Below are 9,961 nucleotides of genomic sequence, written 5' to 3'. Positions count from 1 at the left end.
ATATGAATATTAACATTCATCTTAATTTGGTTGAACTCCATTTAAATTTTTAGAACTTGAGTTATGATTAAAATACCGCGCATAGGCATTATGCGTTTGGACTATTTAAAAGAAAACCTCTTTGATTATAAGAGACAATTTTAGGAGCCACAATAGACAACCTGCCAAAATTTTGGAAATAATTTTGTATTGAAATTTACTAAAGCAATAGGACGAAAATTCTCGAACTTATCTGCACCAGGCACCTTAGGAATCAAAACCACCAAATTAGAATTCAAATTTAACTAACTCCCAGAAGACTTGGTAAAAATAACCATTAAACCCATCAGGCCCGGGAACCCATCTCCATTAAGATCAAATAAAAATATATATTAAAGTGTGAGGGAAATTATGACATACAATTAAATTATATGCTTATATCAAACATATACTATTTTTCATATTAATGGATAGAACTTATTAATACAAAATAAAGTGGATAAACATCTTCTACCAAAAAAAAAAAAAATAGATAAACATCTTTAATAGCCACCGACAAATTGACTTGATACGAATGTTGATTCGTACATGTTCCTGTTACAAGCGCCTAACACATACAACGAAGGATGGTTTAATCAAATCATGTCAAGGTATATTAGTAGTAGAAAAAATATTTAAATTTAGTCGTATATTCACACTTAGTAAAATATTGAACATATTGCACATTTAAATAGTTCAAAAGACACTAACACATATACATAGCACCAATATGGTTAAGGAGACATAAACATATCAAAATGTACACTAATATACTTCAGGCTTAATGATGTGTTTCGTCCTTACAATTAGGCGTCATTTAAAAATTAGTCTCTGTAATCGCTAATCCTGGCAATTTACCCTTGCATTGTTTAATCATTTAAAATTTCGTCCTTTGACCAACTTAATCACTACCAAATCATCAAATTAGCAAAATGACATGGGAATGGACAAAAATACCATCGTTTTTATTATGATGAATGATAATATTTCACTCCTTAGTTAGAGAAAGTTCATAGATATGGTCGGGAATAATCACATATCACAATTGTTCATATCAAAACAACACAAGATAATATTTCAAGCATTGCCAAGTTTTTTTTATGAAGACTATTTTTTTAGACATTAATGTTTACGCTATACACCATACCAATTTATCATAGCTTAACACACAATTATAAATCGACATAGGAGGGTCTTATGTTTGTTTATTTTCTCGTCCTCCATTGGTTAAGAAAAAAAAAAGATTAATTAAAGGGTTCAAGATTCAAATAGACTTACGAGCACGCACAAAAATAAGTGAAACACTTCATAACCCAACCAAGGGGACAATTATGAAATAGACATTCACTACTGTAGTTGCACGTCTTATCTGTATAGTATAGTAAGATAATAATAAATGAATGTTACTTCCTTCAAAAATAAAAAATAAAATGAATATTACTTAAATGTAATGAAATATTATGTATAACATAAAGAAGAAAATGCGAAAATAATGCAAGAATTACTTCGGCCATTGGTTACAACAAGAAAAAGAGAAAAAAAGATTATCAAAGCATAAAAAGATATGGAAATTTGAGTCATATTTTTCTTCTCTTAAATGTTTTTTTTTTTTTTTCTCTTAGATGTTATAAATATAAACTTGTTTGATTACTTTATAAGTAAAGTTTCATGTTTTTTTAATGTCAAGTAAATAGTTTTTATCCCTTTGGTGATGCAATAAACCATTATTAAATTGGAGTTGTTGTTAAATGCCTCCCAGCTAGATCAATAGGTCATTTTTTTTTAATGTAATAGAGTGAAAGTAACAAGTAATTCCTATGACATACTGATGAAGGTAAAAAGGGATATAATTTTGATTTGAATATATTTGTGAATAATGCGGGGATTTCGTTATTAAGGTTAAAGAATGATGGAAATAGACCGAAAATGGTAACTAAACAAAATCCCAATCTAAGGAAGATGTTTAGCTTGGTAGAGGATCGCCATAAAAAATGTAGTTTTTTGATAAGATCAAGTCATGGTTTAATCCAAAACCAAAAAGAAGCAAAGCTTTCAAATTCACATAAAGTGACCTTTTTTTTTTTTTTATCAAAATTCATCTTATTTTATTCATTGTGTGAGTCCCCTTTATATAGGAATAGGCTGCAATACTTATCAAAAACTACAATTATTGCATGATTACTAGTGTTATAACTCCTAGGTTGCTAGTTATTAGAAGAGAGGTTACAATTTAATTGGATCTTTGAAGTTGGTCGCTGATCAATGCATGAGGATGTTACATATTCATTTGCACATTGATTAATCAAGGCTTGTTATTTATAGATGTTACAATTCCACAAACACCATCTTTAATTTTTCAGCTTATACACTTTAATCATATCTTCAACTTACAGTTCATTTTACACCATTAAATATTCCGAATTTGCTCTTCAGACAAAATGTAGAGAATTTTGTAAACTTTCCATAGAGTAAAAGATTACCTCACTCGGACATCCAGAACTCCATATATATAGCCAAAACAAGACATACATATCATGACCTACGAAAATAAAACTTTGAACCAAAATTAATTTGGTTCTTTTTCACAATGACTTTATTATTCTTGTCAAGGGAGAGAATTTTAGGATCACATCACATACCAACTATATTAAATTGATTGATGTCTTACTTGCATAAATTAATTTTTCATGCATAAACTCTTTTGTTAAAATTCATATTTCAAAGCTATGGGAAACCTTTTTGTTGTAGTCTGGGATCTTTTGTGCATTTTATTATTATTTTTAAACACTTCTTTAACTCTTGAATTAACTCAAATGACATAACTAATGATCTGAATCGACTAACACATGTTAGAAAGTTTTTAGTCCATTTTAAATTGATACAGGTCAGGGCAGTAGGATCGTCAAATTGATTCAATCGTCAAATTGATTCAATATTCATGGAGTTCATGTGAAATCGATTACGTTCCGGACGACATAAAACCCAATGTGAATTCACCAATGAAGTCAGGGCCCACATTCCTCACAGAGAAGCACCATGAAGGTGTATGATAAGTCCTATGTGTATTGCCGCACAGTAGCACACCAGGAACAATTCTAGCCGCCATAATCATCTCTAATTGCTTTGTAATTGTTTACACGTCTGATTGTATATCAAGTGTAAAATCAAACAATTTTTTATTTGATTACGATATATTGTGAGAAGTCTCTTTCAGTTGCGATTGAACATTATAAGTCTCTTGCTTGTGTGCTTGAACATTGGAAGTTTCTTGATTGTGTGCTAGCATTTGAAAATCCCTTTAAAGTGCAAGGAGATTGTACTACTCTCGATTTATGAGAGGAATCATGATATATGTTTGTGTCTCTCTCTCTTTCTCTCTCTTTGTGTTTTGATCTTAAACCGCTGAGTTCAAATATGCATCAGAATCTGAACACTACTCCAGACTCTGATTAGTGAAACACTCTCGAAAATAATATATATATCCCAAAATCAAACCTATAAAGCAGAGTGAAAGGCATTGATGCTCTAGGTCCTGATGGGTTACATGCCCTTTTCTATTAGTCTTATTGGGTGGGAAATTATTGGTAATGATATCATAAGTTATGTCTTGAATATCCTAAATCAGAATGGAGATCCTAGTCATATCAATTACTTTCCTTTGCCTTATTCCTAAGATTAAATATCCTAAACTTCCTACTGATTATAGACCTATCGATCTTTTCAATTTAATCTTAAAAACTATAAATAGAATAAAAAGGATCATTCTTCCGAATGATCTTCCCTTATTAAATCTATCTATTCTAAAAGTTATTATTTAAAAAACAAATTCAATGGAAGCATGAGAAGTTACATTTGTAAGCTTTTGAGAGAACCACAAAACAGAACATTAGCTGGTTGACTGATTTCTGTGTCTCCGTCTTCTTTAAGATTGACCAGCATGAATATCGAAGTTGGTCAAATTTCTTTGAGTTGTGTAATGCCCTCCTGTTTCTACCAGTAATAGGTTATGATTTTGAATTCTAAAGTTTAATGTAGTCGAAATTCCCACATTATGCACACGAATTCGATAGGTCTTGCCTGCGAAATATATTTGTAGTTTCTGTCAGAATTCAAGTTCTTCCAATTCTAACAAAATGCAGTAGAATATAAGATGAAAATCTATGTCACATTTAAAGGTAAAGTAACTCGAAAATGAAATGTAGTAATAAGAAACAAATGCAGCCAACAAGTTATTACCAATCTGAATGTTATACAATACCATTTGAGAAAATACAAGGTATTAGAAAAAGGATTCAAAAGAGAAAACAAAATAATACATTTCATGTTTTAACATAAATCAAGAATGAGAGCTGAAAATTTAAGATATAGTTATTTGAGATGTTTAAAACTATTTTTTTTACTGAATGGCTCTGGTCAAAACAAACTACTCTGCAGAGGAAAGAACTAGCCAAAACCAATATACTTAAGAAACTATTAGGAAAAAATACAAGGCACCAAAACTCGCAATATCTACTAGCACCGACCCTTCAGAATAAAGGTTACTGTCTAGTATCCGACACGTGTCAGTATTGTATCTTGTGATCATGTATGTGCTTCATATAAGTATATGGCATGAAAAGGGGAAAGATGAAGATAACTAATGTCCAGTTCGATTTTGAAGGAATAGGACAATTCGTGCCAAGAACTCCGTCTTGCCACGAGTTACGCCTCATTTGAACACCATGCCTGTCACAATCATTTGTTTCCTCAAATTTATTAGATTGCCACAAAGTATATGAAGAATAGTTATGTTGTTTGAACATTAAAAAAAGACATCGTATACAAGGCATGTCGTGAGATTTTTTTGTCCTGGACGAATCAATAAATTTGTATTCCTTTTACTTATTCGAATGTCTTTCTTATTGTATTCTTTATTGCAAAAGATTCATTCTTTCAAAAAAATAAAAATAATTTAGTAGAATTGATCAAAACCAGTTAAAAAGAAATATATTTATATGTACTAACCACCGAGTAAAAATAATAATTTTGATGCCCTAAAAAATTGGTGTCTAGGGCGGTGGCCGCTCCTACCACCTATGCTCAACGCCATATGTTTAATGGTAAAATAAAGTTTTGAAAACAAACCATGTGAGAAGAAGATCTTCATCCAGATCATTGAAAACATTCAATGATACATGATTATTGGTAGTAACGTTAATAACTGGCCTGGGAATTTGTTGTTGATAGCTATAACCTGCAATAAATCAGATCGTTTAAAATTGATAGTAGAAGCAACAAGTCAAAAATTATATAGAAAAATCACTATACTATTATTCATCATCTGGTTGCATGTTGTATACATTTTTGCCTCTGCAAATATGTCTCGTTTTGAATTTAGTCCTTGTAAAAAAATAAAATTGTTTTTGGTCCTTGCGAAAGTTTTTGATTTTGAAAATAATCCCTCCAGGGACTATTTTCAAAAACAAAAAATTTCGCAGGGACCTTTTTGAAAAACAAAATATTTTGCAGGGACCAAAAACTACAAAATGGGTTCAATCATCATGTGCCACGTATGCAAATCATCACAAAAATAGGGTCAGGGACTATTTTCAAAAACAAAAAATTTTGCAAGGACCAAAAACAAATTTTTTTTTTACAAGGACTAAAACCAAAACGAGACATATTTACAAGGATTAAAATCATATTTTAACCTTAATTTTTTTTCATTTTATACTCAAGTAGTTTTTTCCAAGTAATATGTATTAAATAAGGTTGTGTGACAAACACGTATATTTTTCTTTTGGTTACATGACAGACACATATCTAAGTATATCAAAACAAAGATGATTTAAATTTACGAAGAAAAATAATTAAACAACATATCATATATGTTTAAAATTCTTTAACTATCAAATATTATTTTTTGTTCCTCAAAAAGAAATACTTTTTTTTGAAGAAAAAAATAGAGATACTGATTTTAGTTTTCCGCGTAAATAAGCTCTCTAAACTTGGATTACAATAGTAGAAACTAAGATTGTTAGCATAAATAAAATAAATTAAAATTTGCAATTTTTCTCTATTTTAGCCTAAGACACATATAAGATTATTTTGTGTTGTGCAAAATTATTATTAAAAATTTAAATATCTCATAAATAATTAAAGAAAAAGAAGACTCATTATAGTAAGATCTCACTCACTAGTACATGTCGAGAAAGAATAAAATTAGTACATGTAATCATAAAAATTATTTTCTTATCTTTTCAAAAAAAACTTATAGATACATAAAATTGATTAAAATAATAATTCAATCACATAATTAACCAAAATTTTTGCAATCAATTCATCAATTAAAAATGATTATATTAAAAGTTACCTAACGAATATATAATAAATAATTTATATAAATGGGTACATGATTTTGGGAGGCTTTTTCACTTCTAAGTTTTTTTTTTGGTGGTGTCCGGGTTCGAACCACGTATCTTGCATATACTTACCAACTGAGGTAAACTCACAGAGACTAAGTTTTTCCTTCTAATACTTCATTTAATTTTAAACTATTATGTCTACAATTTTATCCATTTTACTTTATTATTTAAATTATTAATTAAAATAATTTTGTCAAAAAAATTATTAATTAAAATATTGTTGAATCTCATTAAAATAGGAAGAACACCACTACGGTAGGAATTTAAATTATTAATTAAAAAATAGTTAAATCTCATTAAAAAAACAATATTTGACACTTTTAAAAGGGTTTATTTTAATCTTATTTCGTTATAGTATATGAACAATATTGATTTCTCTCATGTGACCGAACAAAAAAATGTCAATATTGATATCCTTTTCTATATTTACAAAGTAAATATGCATGCAATCTTATATGTATAATTAATGATTTTTTTTAGGGATATATTTAAGGGTTAAATATGTTTTTGGTCCATATAAATATACCAACTTTTCGTTTTAGTCCCTCTAAAATTTTCCTTCAACTTTTAATCCCTGTAAAATTTTCAATCACTACTTTTGGTCCCTATTTTTAAGTAAATTTTTGTATTTTTTAATAAAATTGTGCAGAAATGTATGAAATATTGTAAAAATCACTCCAAAAAAAAATTTTGAATTTTTTAACAAAACATGAATTAAATATGAATTTTTTACCGCCAAAAATATAAAAATTCATATTTAATTCATGTTTTGGTAAAAAATTATAAAATTTTTTAGGAGAGATCCTTGTAATATTATACGTTTTTTTGCAAAATTTTATTTAAAAATATGAATTCTACATATGAGTTTACTTTACGAGGGACCAAAAGTAAAGATTGAAAATTTTATAGGGACTAAAAGTTGAAGGAAAATTTTAGAGGGAATAAAACAAAAAGTTGGTATATTTATAAGGACCAAAAACATATTTAACCCTGTATTTAATGATTGATTTTTTTTTTAGGGAATATATTTAAGGGTTAAATATGTTTTTGGTCTCTATAAATATACCAATTTTTTATTTTAGTCCCCCTAAAATTTTCCTTCAACTTTCAGTCCTTCAAATATTTTTCATCTTCACTTTTGATCCCTCTCTTAAAGTAAACTCATATGTAAAATACATATTTTTGAATCTAAACCCAGGAATTATGAAGATGTTTGCTTGGACAAGGGATTTTAGTCCTAGTTTGCAGAATAGTTCCAATGCACAGGTTTGGCTAAGAATTTATGGTCTGGCTCAGGAATATTGGAGACCTAGGATTCTTTTTGCTATAGCAAGTAGTGTAGGAACCCCAATTTGCACTGATTCTCCCTCTTCAAGGCCTGTGATAGAAAGATCTTTTGGACAATTTGCTAGGGTTCTTGTGGATATGGATATATCACAAACTCTAAGGTATCAGGTACTTGTTGAAAGGAAGGATTTTGCCTTCTTTGTTGATTTCGAATATGAAAACTTGCCTGATTTCTGCAATCATTGTAGGAAGGTTGGGCATTGTATGGACGTTTGTAGGTTTATCACAAAAGTAGATGCTAAAAATCATGATGTTCCATCTAAAAATGATGTCGCTGAGATAAAGAAGGATGAGAGAAACAAGAAAATGAATTGGGTAAAACAGGGCAAGACAGTTGTTAACCCTATTATTGTCGAAGAGATTGCAGATGCTGACAAGAATGTTTCTGCTGCTAAAGCAGTTGTGGGTGCTGATGGTGTTGGCACAAGTGGAACTAGAGATACAGAAGAAATCCAACAAAGGAATCGTTATGAGATTTTAGAAAATGAAGTAGAAATGAAATGAGAAGGAATGATATGGAACTTGAAAATGAAATTAATGAAGAATTTCATTCTGGAAAAGACTCTGCTTCACATGAGTCTGAATATGTGGAAGATACAATGGTTGATGGAGATGACTTTAAAGGTAGGGATATGCCAGAGGGTGAAGAAGTTACCTCTAGCTCTCAACATATTTCTACCAGGCAGCAGGACATAGAAGAAGCAAGAAGAGTGGAAATGGAAAAAAGAAACACAGAGTTTCTCAATCAGTCTTGGGCTAACATGGCTGAAGATATTGATGCAGAGATAAAATTACTTAGTGATTTGGAGAAACTACCCATTCAGGAGGATGTTGATGATGGTTTCCAGGTGGTTAAATCCAAAGCAAAGATGACAAAGAAGAAACCAGCTGTTGTGGGCAACTATGGCACCAGGAAAAAGACTGGTAATCCAAAACCCTTTAGACGAATACTTTATATTGGAATATAAGGGGTATAGCTAACTCCCCATCAAGGTTAGCTTTGAAAAGACTAATTTTACTTCAAAAACCTGACTTAATTTTCATTTTTGAACCTTGGATGAATTATGATGATTTCCCTTCTACTTGGTTACATAAATTAGAGTTTAAGACTTTTTCCTTCAATGAAAGACAAAATCTTCTACCTAATTTATGGTGCATTTTTGCTTCTGACATTAACCCTACCTTGATAGATATAGATGACCAACAAGTTTCTTTTAGTATCACTGTTGATAATAACCTAGTGTATATGTCTGCTATATATGCCTCTACTGATCACTTGAGAAGAAGAAACCTTTGGGATAAGCTCTCTCTGCTGCAATCTCATTTTAATGCCCCTTGGGCTTTCATTGGTGACTTCAATGTGATTTTAGGTGCACATGCATATTGTGGTAATTTTATCCCTGCTAGAATTTCTATTGCTGATTTCCAACATTGGACAGATATACATGATCTTGTTCACCTCCCCACTAGGGGTGTATCTTTCACTTGAAACAACAGAAGATCTGGTAGAAGGCATACTAAAAAAAAGACTTGATAGAACCATTTGTAACCAACAGTTGCTTGACCTTTGTGCTACCATTTCTTGCTCAACCCTCACCAAAACTAGTTCTGACCATTATCCTATCCTGTTAGATTTCTCTTTATCCACCCAGACTTTTGCCTCCAACTTTAAATTCCTCAAAATGTGGACTCTTCATAAAGATTGTAAGCAGTTAGTCTCTGATACCTGGAATACTAGAGTTATTGTCTGCCCCCTACACATCCTCAGCACTAAGCTCAAAATTTTGAAGGACAAACTCAAACTATGGAACAAAGATGTGTTTGGCAATATACATGGTTATGTTTCAGAAGTTGAAGCAAAACTTGCAGCGATCCAACACCAAATTCATCTCAATGGACATAATGACTCCCTGATGATAGAAGAGAAGAATGCCCAATGTATTCTTGAAGATGCCCTTAACAAGCATGATTTATTTTGGAAAGAAAAAGCAAGAATTAATTGGCATTTGGATGGTGACAGAAATACCAAGTTTTTTCATAGAGTGACAAAAATCAAAAACGAAACAAAGCTCATTTCTTCTCTAAGAAATGGAGATGAAATAATGTCTGACCCTCAAAGAATATCTTCACATGTTATTAATTATTATGAAAATCTTTTTTCTACTAACTTTGGTTTGCAGGATCCTTTGCTT

At 30.5% G+C, this 9,961-nt stretch overlaps 1 long non-coding RNA gene across 1 annotated transcript; it reads right to left on the bottom strand.

Moving 5' to 3' along the window:
* Nucleotides 1-310: 310 nt before the first annotated feature.
* On the bottom strand, nt 311-1,656 carry LOC25483350 (uncharacterized). The gene is made up of 3 exons (XR_003008095.2): nt 1,524-1,656; nt 1,297-1,387; nt 311-586 (listed from the first exon to the last, which is right to left on the bottom strand). It is a non-coding gene; the product is annotated as an uncharacterized lncRNA (long non-coding RNA).
* Between the last annotated feature and the right edge of the window lie 8,305 nt (nt 1,657-9,961).

Source organism: Medicago truncatula, chromosome 1 (assembly GCF_003473485.1).
Source record: "Medicago truncatula cultivar Jemalong A17 chromosome 1, MtrunA17r5.0-ANR, whole genome shotgun sequence".
NCBI lineage: Eukaryota > Viridiplantae > Streptophyta > Magnoliopsida > Fabales > Fabaceae > Medicago > Medicago truncatula.
Note: the sequence above shows the minus strand (reverse complement) of the source record. Positions and strands in the feature narration are given on the sequence as shown.